At 37.4% G+C, this 16,060-nt stretch overlaps 2 protein-coding genes and 1 long non-coding RNA gene across 3 annotated transcripts in view; 1 reads left to right on the forward strand and 2 right to left on the reverse strand.

Moving 5' to 3' along the window:
- The window catches only part of LOC145498206 (uncharacterized), a 90,952-nt gene extending 74,914 nt beyond the window's left edge, over positions 1-16,038 (reverse strand). Inside the window, exon 1 of the long non-coding RNA XR_014050813.1 lies at positions 15,932-16,038. This is a non-coding gene — a long non-coding RNA (uncharacterized LOC145498206). The remainder of the gene's footprint in view (positions 1-15,931) is intronic.
- LOC145498169 (uncharacterized) overlaps positions 1-16,060 on the forward strand; it is a 69,943-nt gene that overhangs the window by 50,604 nt on the left and 3,279 nt on the right. The window lies entirely within an intron of this gene.
- LOC145498197 (uncharacterized) overlaps positions 1,105-16,060 on the reverse strand; it is a 358,759-nt gene continuing 343,803 nt past the window's right edge. Inside the window, exon 4 of the transcript XR_014050791.1 lies at positions 1,105-1,362. The gene's annotated coding sequence lies outside the window, so the exon portion shown is untranslated. The remainder of the gene's footprint in view (positions 1,363-16,060) is intronic.

Consider the following 16,060-nt stretch of genomic DNA (forward strand, 5'->3'; position numbering starts at 1 on the left):
TCCGTTTCCTGTCTTTAAAAGTATAATCTGAAGCTTTTGATCATTCGGCAGTTCGTCTAGTAGATTAAGTTTGGCTTTGAAGTGAAAAATATTTTTGCGTGTTTTTTGTCGCTTGTTATGTCTACTTTTCGAGATTGCTAAAAGCGAATAATGTTAAAGAGAGAAAATCCTCCTTTTTGCCGGCCAAAGTGAGCTCATTATAGCAAAACAGTGGGTCCGGAGACTGGCAATGAATTTACAAGCGATGACGTAGGACATTGTTCCAGCGATTTGTTTACCCCACTTCGCCTCTGTAGCTACGTGAATTACTATAGAAGATTTCTTCGAAGTTCGCCACTTATTTGCAAGTAAAATGTCAGATAGTGATGGATATATGTCCTCTAGTGAAAGTTCCAACGTACAAGAGCCGGAAAGTTGCGGTGAAGTCGTCTAAACAATTTCCTACGTCACGACCTTGTAATACATTCGTTTCGGCCGCGCGCAAAATGGACCCACTTTCGGTTGGCAAAAAGTCAGATTTTTCTCTCTTCCGCATTATTCGCTTTTAGCAATTTCCAAAAGTAGATATAACAAGCGACAGAAAAACGCCAAAGAACTCTTCTGAAGATATGATTGATCATCGCAGTTATCCACACAACTTAAGCAGTTGTGAAATTAAAGCCTGAAAAATATTCAGGCCTGAACGGGATTCGAACCCATGATTTCTGCGATACCGGTGCAGTGCTCTACCAGCTGAGCTATCAAACCAACTGGGAGCTGGTCACATTGTCAGTTCGTAATATACCCGTAGATGATGAAGAGGGCCGTTCAGGCCTGAATTTTTTTTCAGGCTTTAATTTCACAACTGCTTAACTTGTGTGAATTACTGCGATGATCAATCATGTCTTCATATCTTTCTCCGCAGTTCAAATATATGATATTTCATATATTCACTTGTATTCTTCATCATCTACGGGTATATTATTACGCACTCACAATGTGACCAGTTCCCAGTTGGCTTGATAGCTCAGGTGGTAGAGCACTGTACCGGTATCGCATAGGTCATGGGTTCGGATTCCGTTCATGCCTGAATTTTTTTCAGGCTTTAATTTCATAACTGCTTAAGTTGCGTGACTGCAATGATCAATCATATCTTCATATCTTTCTCCGCAGTTCAAATATATGGTCTTTCATATATTCACTTGTAAAAAACTTTTCACTTCATAGGCACTTTAAATTATTTCGATTTCAAACTCAAAATATGCTAGCCCGACAAAAGTATTTTCTCCTGCCCTAAATTATCACCAGTGTTACGTAGGTTTACGAAGAAAAGCCATGACGATCTGTCTTTACAACCGAATAATGCGAGTCCGTGCTTGTAACCTGTGTCCCGTCAATCGATATGATCAGTCCATTGGACCCGTGTACAATCGACCGTTTTTTCAACCTCCATTGAACTGGCTGACCAGTGAGAGTTTAAATTTTTTTTAAACACACACAGACACAGAAATATACTTTCGAATGTCTATTTACGAAAGAGAAACTACACATCAACTACCACACTATTGATTTAGGAACGCAAGCGACTGCGAAAGCTTTATGCACTGGTCAGCGGATTCATAAAAAGTTAACACGAATCGATGGAAGGAAGGAAGGAGCGAGTGAAGGAGTAAAAGTCAATGTCCTACCTAAACTCAGAAAATGACATTTTCAGAGTAAAAAGAGTAATTAAGTTGTTGGACTTGTCCTAGAATTTGATGATTTGGGGGTAACAATCAAGTAAATTCCCAGGGGTAACTCAGCCCCAGGGTAACTCCCATATAAATCTAGGACAGGGTGCCGGTCTACCTTTGGGGTTAAAAACGGTTTCGGTAACTCTTAGGGTGTTCAGCCTCAAAAGGTCCACATCAAGAGCTCTTGCGGTACCTTTTAGGGTATTGGGCCGCAAAAAATGTGACAGGAGATAATTTGTTGTTTTAGAATTGGTACCTCTTAGGGGTTAAAAAATTTCAAGCCACGCCCACAAAAAAACAGGATCTTGGTGCCTCTTAGGGTGTTCAGCCTTAAAAGGTCCACATCAAGAGCTCTTGCGGTACCTTTTAGGGTATTGAGTCGCAAAAAAATACGACACGAGATAATTTGTTGTTTTAGAATTGGTACCTCTTAGGGGTTAAAAAACTTCAAGCCACGCCCACAAAAAAACAGGATCTTGGTGTCTCTTAGGGGGTCTTTTCAATATTTCCAATGAACACCCCCGTCATTTTTATTTGGGAGTCCCCCTCACGGAGAATCTGAGCCAGGTTACGGTTTGGGTTGATAAATGCATAAGAACAAGTGTTTACCTGGGTTCTAAATTGCAATAAAATTGTCAATATCTTGAATAATGGTACATGGTGTTTATCCTCTCCTTGCCTTGTCCTGATTTGTCTCCAACTGAAAAATAGAAGGAACAGCAAGATTTAGATCAAATGATTAATGGCTGGCATAGTGTGCTTACTGATTCTTAACACAAGGAACCTGGCCAAACACTTTAAACAAAGCCTGTCTCAGCAGGCCCAGGAGTACAAATGGCTACTTCAGGTCTTCTATGCAGATGCTATGTAGGCTTGTCACGCAATCTTGCATGAAGAGATTAAGTGACGGGCCTGAAGAACATCTGGATAGGAGGCTAGCTCTGTTCCAGTCACCCACTAATTCTAGGAACAAGGCGGGGCAAGTACATAAAACTGGGGGCCGCCTATGATGGACTAGCATCTCATCCAGGGAGAACAGGAAAACAGTTCTTTCAATAGGATCTGAAGTGAGTGGCTGCTCTGGTGTAACAACTGTCAGAAAGTATTAAGAGGGGCCCAGAATAACTTCCTCTAAGGCGGGAGGGGGGTGGGGCTGAGCCGGGGTGGGTTGGTGGGTGGGTGGGGGGCGTGTCATACCCAAATACTATTTTAGTATGAAGAATGAATTACATGTAACATGATCTGAGGAGGTGTTCTACATTCCGTAGGAAATATGACAAGTTATCAGTGAAGTTTAGAAATCAAATAATATTTACCACAAATGACTACAACGTTTGCCATAGATCTGTCTTTAGCAGTTTCAAAATTAAAAGGGTATTTTTTTTAAATCTACATGTATTCTTGAGTTGAGTCAATTTAAAGATTGCAAAAAAAAGAAACAATATTGATTTGAATCATTCACCTTTGTTCTGTCTGCATAGGTCCATTTCATTGACTTGTAATTCGAAAGGTTGGTTTATAAAAGTTGTTTAAAAGTTGAACCCCACTATAACTCATCATTCTTTCAGAAAATATGTGCTAACATGGATATGTGGGTACAATGTTTATCACCCTTGACCCCTCTTGAGATCCCTTCAGGGGAGGGGGTGTTGGATGCTACAGATAGGGTCAAATCTTCTAACAACTGACCAATCTTCACCACCTTAGTAAATGGAAAACTTATTTGCCCAAAACAATTAACTTGGTCTACTCCACCAAGCACATAAATGACAAGTATTCAAGTCATACCCCCAAGAAATATTATTTTCCACTATGTCAGCTATCTAAAAACTTCACTGCATGTACTTGTACTTGAGAGTGAGATTAAAACTCATTGTTACGACAGGGGTTTTTTCTCTCACTTGCTTCAACTGCTGCAATGGCTTTTTCAATTCAACAACTAGAATTAACATGACAGATAATCTCTGGCATTAGGAAAAGTAATATACTTGTATAGATGTATTTTTTCACAAAACATAAACCATTTCCATACCTGGGCAACTGTTATTACTGAACTCTTCATTGTAAGCTTAACAGGAACTATCCTAGTATGGTACATATACATTTGATGATGGAAACTGAAATAAATAAAAATAAATATTATTTAAATAATTTTTAAAACAATTTAACTTAATTAGGGACAAATGGCTCTTGTACAGTCTTATACTAGTGCAGTGCAAGCAACCTGCACAGCAAAACATATATTGCATCTCAATAGCCTCAAACAGTTAATTTTTGATTTCAAATTATGTATCAAGCCAATAAGACAAGAGATAAATTATTTAGAAAAATGACTCAGTTACACTGAAGAGGAAATCCAGTGAGCGGCAGTAGGAGAGGGGGTCGGCAGGGGTGACAGAAATGAAAGGGGCATGCCAGAGCTTACCTGCAAGGAGTTAGGGAGAAACTAAACCATCTTCTTTATGCTCTGTTAACAATGAGTGAAGGGAAACCTCCCTCGCTGTGGGGATGGGTTTTCCAATATTAAAACAAAGGAGCTTTGGCACTTGCTAGCTCTTAATACATTCTGGAACTTTTATATGAGTACAAATATGAGATAGATGATCAAGCCCAAACAATAAAAACTGAAAGAACGGCTGAGAAATAGCAGTTAAATGAGCACAAAGCAAACAAACGCCGGGCAAACACAACCCAACCAAACAAACATATCGCCAAAAGCACAGACAGATGCCTACACACTACAAACAGATGCCCAACCCCCCCCCCCCAAAAAAAAGAAACAAACCAAACTGAATGAACAGGCAAATGAATGCAAACAAAAACAAGGCTGAACACACCCAAATGGAACAAACAGCTGAGAGAACAGAAACCAACTGTACTATCAAACTTCTTTTAAACCTGAATAATTTATAAAGGAGAAATTATTTAGTGCTATGATAAGCAATGAAATTAACACATACATGTACAACAAGCTGAACCAATAGCAATGATAGCAAGGGAAGGCTGCTACATGTATCTAAGAGTAACCAGCATTTTTCCTGTAAAACTTTATTGTGACCTTTCGAGGAAGCTTGCTAAAAGAGTTTTTATGAAAGCAAGTTCATCTAAGTTGTCTTTCTTAATTAATTCTTCAGTGACTTTGAGCTCATCATGTACAGGTACTACACATTGCAATATTATCGCATTCGCAGAACACAGTTCATAATCTTGGGTGTCCTGTGGTGTCAAGGGTTACCTCTTTTGACATGTTTTTATTGAACATCTGCATTTTCTGCTCCATTTTAAATGTAATACGTCATGTGTGCAAAGACTATCATGCACATTGTGTCATGATTTTTGTTGTAGTATGAGCAAGTCTGAGCATTGTAAAGCGGATATCTAAAGATTACCTCATGGTTTGTAGTTAATTTTACACATGTATGTTCACGAACACAACTTTGAATCGCCTTGGCTTTGGGATGCTAACCGTGGTCTCAAACAGTTATAGTTTGATTGGCTGCATTATTTTGTTGATTAGCTCCAGTCGTGACAAATAGCTTGGTCTTTATCCAGTCAAATATTGTCGGTAAAAAAGTACTCTAAAGGCATTAGATCCAGACTTGATTGTAGAATATCGGGCCACTCATTTGCATTTCATTAAATTTGAATTGTTTCTTCTGTTTCTATACGACGATAAAGTTGACAGTTACTTGTGATAACACATTGTTCATGGCTAGTCTTACACAACTCGTTTCGTCCCAGCCAAGGGACTCATCAGAGACCTTTCTGCTTGGCAAACTCGTTGGGCATTGCGCCCAAAGTCCCGTTCGCTAACAAAATGACGACAGCAATCTCGCCTTACATGTATATCGCATAAGGATTCCCGACCGCACAAATTCACGAGTGAAAATTGACAACTGTCAACTATATTGTCAATTTTCACTCGTGAATTTGTGCGATGAAACGAGCTGCGCAAGACTAGCCACGAACAATGTATTATCACAAATGTTTCTATACGCTTCGTTTTTAGAAGCATTGAGGGATATGTTAATAACTAGCCTGGTGTTGTAAAGTCGCTCATTGGAATCAGTCGTACAGAGTTTGTTTACAACAAACGCACACGCTATTGTAACTGATTGTTTAAATTTGTGCTTCCAGCTTAGAATAATGTACGTAAAAAATATACTGTTACAAATAAGGTTTTATGCTTAAACATTAATAGTTTATGTGAAAATATTTAACACGAAATTAGAAGGCTAATGTAAATATTTGTGAGTCTATGGAAACAGGTGCCGTCACGCATTGTATCAACAAATTGTATTTTATGGAGCTGACTGGCATGGACTTTGACACTATGATATATGATTTTATCAGTCTGTAAAACCTCCGTTGTTGATAAAAAGAATTAATGTTGATTTTAGCAATAAACACAGGTTGAAAGTCAGCTAGTGAACTCATAAGGTTAATATATATTAATGTGACGGCGTCGAACGCACTCATAATCTTTGACTACTACTAGTGAACAATGTACTGCAGCTGACTTAAGGTTGGTGAAGACTAATGTAAACACTCCTTCAGGATGGTCGAGTAGGCCTCAAGAATCAGGCAAGAAAGTAAGTCTGGTAAGGTTGGACTTTATGCTCCAAGCCACAGTAGTCAAGTTTGAAACAGTTACTTGCCTAGTGGCTGTAAACAAACCTGAAAAGATGTCAAACACTGTTAGTAGAAGTATATATTTAATAAAGATATTGCAAGATTTTCTCACCCAAGTAACTGATATTATTGAGCTTTTTTGGTCACACTTTACAGCAGCCATTCTGGTATTTTCCATGATAGAATCTGAAATGAAATTGTAAAGCAAATAAAATATTTCAAAATTCATTCAGAATGCAAAGGAAATGTATTTACTGCACAAGGCAACAGTTCTAAAAGCCAGAGGAATTAGCTTGTAAACACCAAAATTACTCCCTGCCATTCAAGTGCTTTAGTGACAGCTGTGTATCACATGTGCTCATCACTAATGGAAAATAAACATACAGCGACAATCAATAATACAATAGACAGAGAATCAATCATTCAAAGTGATATGCCAGCACTTTTTTCTATCTCTTTGGTTATGTAAACTTTATTTCTCTGTGTGAAATGTGTTGCAATTTAGGAATGTTTATAAAAAAAAAAATTACCAATGAAAGCATTTTGTTATTGTTATTATTAAGGGACAGTGCCATGGCCTGTGCATGTGTGATTGCATTCTCATTTTGGCTTGATGATTTCTCTCTCATTCCTTTTTAGAGGGATTTAAAAAGGAGATTTCTCAACACTATATCATTTTGAGGTCACTATTTTAAATGACCTATACCACTTGCTGTGTTTCTGACCGTGCTGGGCTGCAGCGTGATCTTCACACTTCACCAACTGTTAAGTATCCCGACTTAACAGCTATTTTTTTTCCTCCAGTACAGTGTATATCATCACAGAATGCATATTCTGCATTTCATAACAATTTAAAACATAATACTGTATTTCACTTTAGTTACCATTAAATTGCAAGACAATCCATACATCTTTCGACTTGCTGTTGCTATGTGATTTATCTCATGTAAGTACTAATTACATTTCACCTCCATATTTCCACAGATTCCTATGTACATTTATTTTAATATGCCACTTGACTTGAACGATACAGTACATGTAAATATATGCAGATTCTTTAAAATGTAACAATATAGTGTGCAAGATATATTAAATAGCCTTACATTCATGTCATTTTTGCCTGGTGAGTTTGGATGACTTCAAGTGTTTAATTAAATGTCGGTTGGCTTATGTGTTCAGACGGATAAACTTCAAGCATTTGAACAGTTAGCCAAACTTTTCAAACAGTCAACTTTTCGATCAAAGGGTCACTGACTTAGCACATGGTCAGTAAACCATAAGCGCTTGAAAGTCTCTAAAGCAATAAGAATGATTCTAATTAATCATCAGAAAACTGGATAAATGATATATTTCAAAGCACACGAATAACTACTTAGGTTGGAAATTGTTTGGATGTTGAATTGTCAAGAAAACAAAAACACAATTTTGCCTGTGTTTGTTTCATTGAAGTCATCATCGTATGCAATGCCTATCCAGAAACATTTCCAACCAAATTCCATCGATATAAACGAAGTAGCCGGCAGTCACAAATTATTTTGAAGAAACATGATTTACTATCAGTAAAATACGGTAGACGATCAAACTTGTTTAATAGCGCAAACACACTCCGAACTGTTACATGCAATTCACACGCAGGGATCGGGATGGACCTGCGCCATGAGCATATGGCACATAAAGCCATGAAATGGTGCATTCAGAAAGTACTCACCGGGCCTTCAATGTTCCCCAGCCGTGAAACAGCTGATAAAATATGCACTATTTTGTGGAATGGATTTTCATTTGTGAAATTTTCAGTGTAATAACGAATAAACACGCAAGAAATCACGATGCCTTTGCTCTTTAATCGACATTATAAGAGCGTTTGTGGTTCTTGCATTGTGGTTCTTGCTCAATCCATGTATGTGCTTTCTGTTTTCAATGATAGAATCGGGTGATTTGAATATGTTTTGCATGCTGTAATTAGCCAAAATAATGAGCCTCTGAAAGCGAAAGTTATGAAATTGGACAAGACTCGGATATTATTGCCGTTTTGCACTACGAATGCCGGGTCCACCAAAATGAATTGTGATCCTAAAAACAACAATGAGTTCAAAGCTTCCAAGCCTTCTAGTTTTTTGATGAACAAAAATTTCAAAGTAAGTGGCTAACTTTGTTGCCTTTGCTTGCTTACTAACCCTGAGGGGGATGCTGTGTACTGTAAGGTCTGCTTAAAACATGGCAAGAAGAACAGTCGTACTATGACCGCCAAATATAAAACATTTAAAACAAGCAGCATGACGAGACATGAGGACCTTCCAGATCACAAACATGTGTTCAAAACATGCGTAAAAGTATAAAACAACAACAATCAAGAATTACGTATCGTTTGTCGAAATTTTTTTATGGTCCATTTATTTACCCTAATGGCCCAAACTTGTCATAAATGACCTATAACTTTCCAATGCCATGGGCTATAGGCTCATTTACCAGTTTTACCTTCCTAATCCCTGCTCAGGTGACGCAAGTAAAAAACTTTTCCTGGACAGGATGGGGGAAGTTTGCTCATAGCCTGAAATGTCAGTCCTCAGACGACGACTGACATGCCTCTCAAGCTAGAAATATACTGTCCACAACCTCAGTATGATCCAACACAAAATAGAACACAGGTCACTGATTACCAGAAAGGTATGTTTGTTATAATCTTAAACAAAGTGGGACATCGCATACCGTAGTTTTACGTTAATTCATGTGACCCAAACACAGCCATTATTAATTGTTTTCATTCAACTACCACAGTGACTACATGTATATTTCAATTCAATGTTTTTGTTTTCAATAAAAAAAAGGAAACAAAAATATATACTAAGGCAAGCTAACTTTAAAAACTTAAACTGCAACAAAACACAACATAAGACAGTTGGAAATTGAGCATTCATGAACGAGACACCAACTTGATTTTTTTACATGCATACCAAGGCTTTCTGTTTGGCTTGATAAATTGTTTTACTGTTCTTTTCTGTCTGTCTTCCGAACTCTGTAGCTTCTGGTTAACTTTGGGTGCATTGCTTTGAGGTGGATCTGGATCACTCGGATCATGCTGCATCAAAGGAACCGATGAATCCATGACCAGTGTGGATTCATCAGTTCCTTTGATGCACCATGATCCGAGTGATCTTGGGTCACTGATCCTGATTCAGATTACCGCAAAGGAACGCACCAGTAAGCTTAAAATGTTTTTTTAAATGTTTTTATAACGGTTTTATAACGGTTCCAAGACTTGAAACGGATACGGGAAATATATGCTTCCAGTTGATTTCTTTATGGATTGCTTTTGCCATTTAAACAGATGCTTGGATTTTTTAACGGATTGCTTTTGCTGTTTTAACGGATGCTTAGATTTCTTAACTGATATGTCTTTCCATTCTAACGGATGCAAAGAAATTATGAATAGTTGCAAAAGCCATTTGAACCATTTGATTGTAATGTAAGACACTTCGCCTAACGCTTGAAATGGTTTTCATGAAGCGTTTAAACCGATTACAAACAGATAACAAATGGATGATAACTCAAAATAGTACTAGTACTAGTACCCAGTCTACCTATAGGGCAAAATATGCTCTGGAGGTCTGTCACATGTCATCCCATATACATACATACATACATACATATCCACAAGATTTGCCCTGACTTAAAAATTAAAAATAAATTTGGGAGAATGATTATGGATTCAATACACAGTGAATGATGACACAAGGCAGCCCAAAGAACCTTTGATTTGACCTGGAACTAAACAAGGCAAAAGACAAGCAAAAGTAAGCTTATTGCAAATTGATGTAAACATGACTTCATGGTATATTTCGGTTGCAGCAAGGGATAAAACATTGAATTCTTTACCTCATGAGATAGCTGATCATTGTGAACAAGCTCTAACTTTTCAAATTTGAAGGTTACTCCAACTGCAGTGTCTCTATAAGACTGTATGACATGCTGAAGTAATTCTTTCCCCTCTCTCATGTTGAAATTGGAAACTTGAAGAAGTTCTGAAAGGCAGGACAATTGAAAAACTGAGCAGTGATTAACCGAGATAAAACAAAGTCATTTAAGCTTAGGCCCGGTTTAAATTTTACATGTTACATACTCTGAATTTAATACTAATTTGGGTCGACTCGAATTAACAAGTTCAACATTTGATTTAAACTTAGCATTTTTTGTGCCAAATAAAATTGCTGAGCGCGAGCGACATGTTCATTCCTAGACTCTGTTTCAAGTTTCCCATCAAGAGGGCTGACAATGATAAGGAGCACATTTTGCGTTTCGATCGTTCACACCTTTCAAGTACCATTTGTGCATAGAGGACGTGCGATTTACAATGTGGATGACAGTGCATTACTTCTTATACTCTGATTTTCGTTTCACTTTCCCACTCAAATTCAAGTCCATAGACTTTGCTCTCCATCTTCTAGTGAAAAAAGAGAAAAAAACTTTGTCACACGCTACATTTTGTCTTGCCTTGCCTCTTCTTCAAATTAAGTAGAGCATCTCATACAAAAAAGCATTGCAGCATGTCAAGCCAGTAAGTTTTATACTCTGCTGAAGAGAAGTACAAACACTGCATACACTATTTTATCTTTTTCTCAGCTCGTGAGCGGATGCAATTCAACAAATCTAGCAATCTGATTGGTTCCTGGAGCGGGCGGAATTTTCTCATCCGGACCGCCACAGCGGGCGGAATCCGTCGAGTTGATCTATTTTTGTGAACGAATTAGCGGTAATCATCAATCTTTCGACCTTTTTAAACTTCCATCGACAATTAATCAATGCAAATTTATCTCTATTCACCTTTAAATGGCAAGGAAAGTCACTGTAAGTAAATTCAATTGAATTTTTTGAAGTTGTTTGGCTGTTTGTAGCTTGGTGCTGTAATTGTGCATAATCCTGTGTGTCCTTTTCTGTACAATTTTAAGTAAAAAATTGAGTCAATTTCAGTCAGGTTTACCTCTCTGATCGTTGCTGTATTTGAGAGAATTTCTGTGGAATACACTTAACAAATTTCCTCGCTATTTGCTACTCAATTTACGTTAGAAAACTCTGATTTCAAGTGATTCGCAACAGCTGACAGAAATTGTTTTTGTAGTACAACTTCAATCTTTGCATGAAATTTCACACTGGAAAAACACTTTCGCAGAACTCAACTGGTGAACTAAATGCAACTAACATAAAGTAGTTCAAAATAAATCTGTTCAATCTTAAATACATCTTTCTTTGTCTAGTATCGGAGTTACTCGCTTGTTCACTCGTTAGATTTTTTAAGAATGGTTTGTAGATGGCGCATAAGCCAATTCAATGACAAAGTTGCATAAACAAACCCACTTGTAAGCCAATTTACTGCAGGAATAAAAGATAAACATGTTATTGGCCAGCTTATGGTCGGTCCGTATCGTGAAAAACTGTGACGTCAGACTTGAAACTGCTGCCCTTGGCCTGCGACCTTGGGCAGCATTTTCAAGACCTTGGTCACAGTTTTTCCCTATACGGACTGACCATACAACAACAACAATAACTTTATTTACTCGTACATCTACAGTGCCTTTATATCAATGAAAAGTATAGACAAAGAAAAAAGTGTACTATATGAGTCTGGAAACTGAAGTAACCAAGGGTTTTCTCGTCAGCTTCCCGTTATCATATTGCCATATTGCCATTACCCTGCATGTCATGTAGCATAGAACGGTTTTTGCTTAACAGCCGAAAAGTAATTGGTTTTCCATAACTACGTTGCACGATTGGATTGAAGCAAGAACCACACATACTAGCATCCTCACTAGCCTTCCATCTACATCTTCTACAATTGCCACCAAAAATTCCCACCAGCTTGTTGGGCACATGTCATGCAGCACAAAACTGTGGAGTAATGCATTGGTAAAATATAGTTTAACAGAATTTATGAATTGGATTCGGCACATGTAAAATGCGGCATTTAAATCAACTGTCAAACTCCAGTCGCATATTTGACTGGATCAGTCGAATGTTCAACTGAACTCACATTTAATAGACCATTTTACAGTTGTCTACTTGGTGACCTGGCCTGTGAATGGCAGCGAGGCTAGAGGTGGCCTTACTTTGGTACAGACATCTCCGCTTTTGTCATGTCAGTGCACCTGGTTAGCATTAGAACAACCTGATTTACACAACAAATGCCAGTACTGGTCAGCAGTACCAGAGTTGAGCATGCTCTTGAGCTGTCGCCGTGGTGCCCTATTCATTGTCGTGTTACTAGGCTGTTTATAGTTTCACTGTGGTTTGATTAAAGCCTTACACGAACTGGTCGTTCCTTGGTTCTAGCGTTGTACTATTTACTGGCAAAAAGCAGTGAGGTCTGTATCAAAACAAGGTAACCTCCAACCTCACTGCCATTTAAAGATCAGGTCACTACGCAGACAACTGTAGAATGGTCTATCCAAATAGGTCGCATTTAATTGGTTTAAACGTCGCATTTTGCATGCTCTTAATGACGGTGCCTACTTTTGTTAGTGCGCACATGTTCTGTGCATCACGCAAGGCATGGTTTAAGCACCACACGCACACTGGGTTGACATTGACGCAATAAATTTTGCTACCAAGTACAAGACTTAAATGAAAGCAAAATTTTCCTTCCGTGACCAAATCAACTACTTAAAACAGGAACACCAGAATAGTAGCATATCGCTAACCACTAACTGTGTAAGTCTTCCAGCTGAAAAACTAGCTGTTATCTGTCAGAAATTTAACTGAAGTCTAACTGTAAACATGTACCTGTAGATGGCATAGAGATATGCAAATGTTTCACTTACTGGGGAGGTGACAGGAAAAAATGTAACGGGCATTGTAATAGTTTTCACAAAAGATCAATAACTTTAAAAAATGCATGGTTACCCTACATTTTATATTATGAAATGGAAGTGACAAGCCTATTCAACACATGATTAGTTTGTGGTTGTGAGCTAAAGGTATTTAGACTGTATTTTAGCTGAACCAGAGGAAGGCTTTCAGAGACAACTAAAAGCACTGTTGCAACAATTTTGTTATTAAAAACATACTAAAAATGTTTTTTTGTTTCCTTTTACAATATACTGTATCTTTATAAATGCCTTTGCTTTTCTGTATGTAAAGGCCTAAACAGGAATTCTAAGGAAATCTGTGAAGAAATATTCTTTCCTTCTTTTTTCAGAAAATGCTGATGTCAGCATTTTTGTAGACATTCAAGGCTAATTATCTAAAAAAAAAGTGTGGCTACCCAATTTTTCTTTGTGGATTCCAATAGCCCTTGCAAAGATCTCCTTTTTCCATGTGGTCCTAACCTGACACAAAAACCTTTGTATTTAGTAGACACCGTCCTTAAATCAGCAATTAGATTCAATATATGTAAAATGCAACGTTTAAACCAGACCTTAGCTTAAGGTGGCTCCCTATAGTTTCAAGATTGCATGCATGCATAGGACAAAAGCACAAGTAATCTGCAAGTGCTCAAAGGAAGACGCAAGTGTTTTTCGATTTTTATGATGTCAACATGAGCACAAAAAGCAAAACTGACAGTGAATTTTTTTCCGTTTCTTCTGTGCATTTTTTTAAAATTTGGCTCAGTAGTAATCACATGCAGTTCCTACAAATTACCCTATTTTTGTTAAAATCTGTCAGAGCTAATCTAATATATTTAGAAGAATGGCAAATTACAGAATATTGGAAAAACCATCTGAACAACCGTAACTTTTTACCAATTCAAAATGTCAGGCAATATTATTTCCATGATGTCGCAAAGTATGACAAAATTTAACCACAGGAAAGTATAAACATTAAGGAGTTTAGGCTGAAATGAGGAATAATAATATTATATTTATTATCTGCCTGTCATTAGATGTGATGTTGCCATGGTAACGGCCTTGATCCAAAAATTGACAACCAAAAAGTAAGCCTTGTTTTAACAGTACCCATACTAGTAAATCTCTACAGGGAAAACTTTTAGAGAAATTAACTAAGTTTCTTTTTCTAACTCGCACTCTATAGGGAGGGTGTTGGTAATTACTCTAGGGAACCACCTTGAGGGGGTCTTATACTCTCGGATATAAATTTTTCTCCTAAAAACCATTTTTTCGAAACATGAACATTCAACATTCCTGTTCATTTGAAAATCGTATTTTGAAACGATTTTCCTCTTAAATATACTCCTTGATTTACATTTCAATAGAGAAATCTGCACACTGGTAGCTATATTTCAACATAGCAACACCCATAGCAACCATTGTTTACAGTCTAAAAGTACTCACAAAATGGATTCAATTCAGTACATTTTAATGATCTGTGCTTATAAGAATTTTGCATCATGGTCCTGAACATTGTTTCCTCTACCATCTTATACGCTCCTTGTACTTGGTTAACATTTCTGTGACTGGTGCTCATTCAGGTATTCAATGGATCATTTATGTGAAACCTTTCGATACACCCCCTCCCCTTGCCTCTAACCCCTCCCCCCATTCACAAGACTAAATTGGGCTCTTGGAGACAGAAGTAAAAGATTAAAGCCTTATTTCGCAAAATGACCAAATAGACGGATCATCAATATCTCGCACATGATACAATGTATCTCCACTGGGTTTTAACCGAATGTTGTCAAATTTTCAACATTGGTAAAGGACACAATTATCTAGGTCTTAAAATTTGCAATTTATGAAATTTCTTTCCCTGTTATTTAGTTAACATAGTTATTATTAGTTAATATTAGTGTACTTTTTCAAAATTTCACGAGAAAAACCCCCTCAAAACACTGCCTTCTGAGGTTTGTCTCCTGGACAACTTGCTTACAGACAGGAGGAACTTAATCCCCAGTATTGCATTGTGCATCCCTAATGCGCGTAATTTCACCCGTGATTAGCGCGCGCACATTAAAAAATGGCGGCTTTTTCTTTACAGCTGGACCTCGCCATAGAGGTAAATCATCATTTTCTCGCAAAGGAGTATGGTGACCTATCATTTTTTTTCTGTTGTTTTGAATTGAGTAATAAATTTCTCTGAGTGTGTAAAATAAATATGGGCCAATTCTTAGTGTAGAACAAAAAGCAATCATCGCAAAGGTGAATTTAGCAAGCAATCGTGACTACAATCATGGTGCTATTATAAGGATTTATATGGGTATAAACAAGGTGTTGTTAATCCTAAACGAACATGGGGACCCCTCATTTTTATTTCAAAATTTAAGTTCCTATAATATAAACAATTAATAGGTAAAGTTTCACAAAAATCTCAGTGCATGTTCTATTTCAGTGGAATGACCTTAATTCCATGCTTCTCGAACCATTCATTATTACGTTACCGTGTTTATAATGAACACCACTTTTTAACACTTAGGAGCTAGTTATTCATTAACTATCGTGCCATGTGAAAAGGAAAGCTCATTTTTGAAGTCAGAGTGCAAAGTCCTTTAACGTGGTACCAAAACTGTTCAACAGAGTTGTTTTTCAAAAAAAATGTTTTTAAGACCCCCTTAAGTCTTAATTAAGCTTATGATTATTGTAAACACATGACTGTGACATATACAGCTAACTTGATCAAACCTGTAGTCACATAAAAGTTCATACCTTTTGCCTGTTTCTTTTTCCATGGAATAACAAATTCCCCTTTCTTAGATAAAGAGGCCCATGGACGCTGCTTTCCTGCATCATTTGGTCGGTTATTTCATTGCGAATTTAAACGTACGGCCAGCGGAC

This window comes from Orbicella franksi, chromosome 9, assembly GCF_964199315.1.
Source record: "Orbicella franksi chromosome 9, jaOrbFran1.1, whole genome shotgun sequence".
In the NCBI taxonomy this organism is placed as follows: Eukaryota; Metazoa; Cnidaria; class Anthozoa; order Scleractinia; family Merulinidae; genus Orbicella; species Orbicella franksi.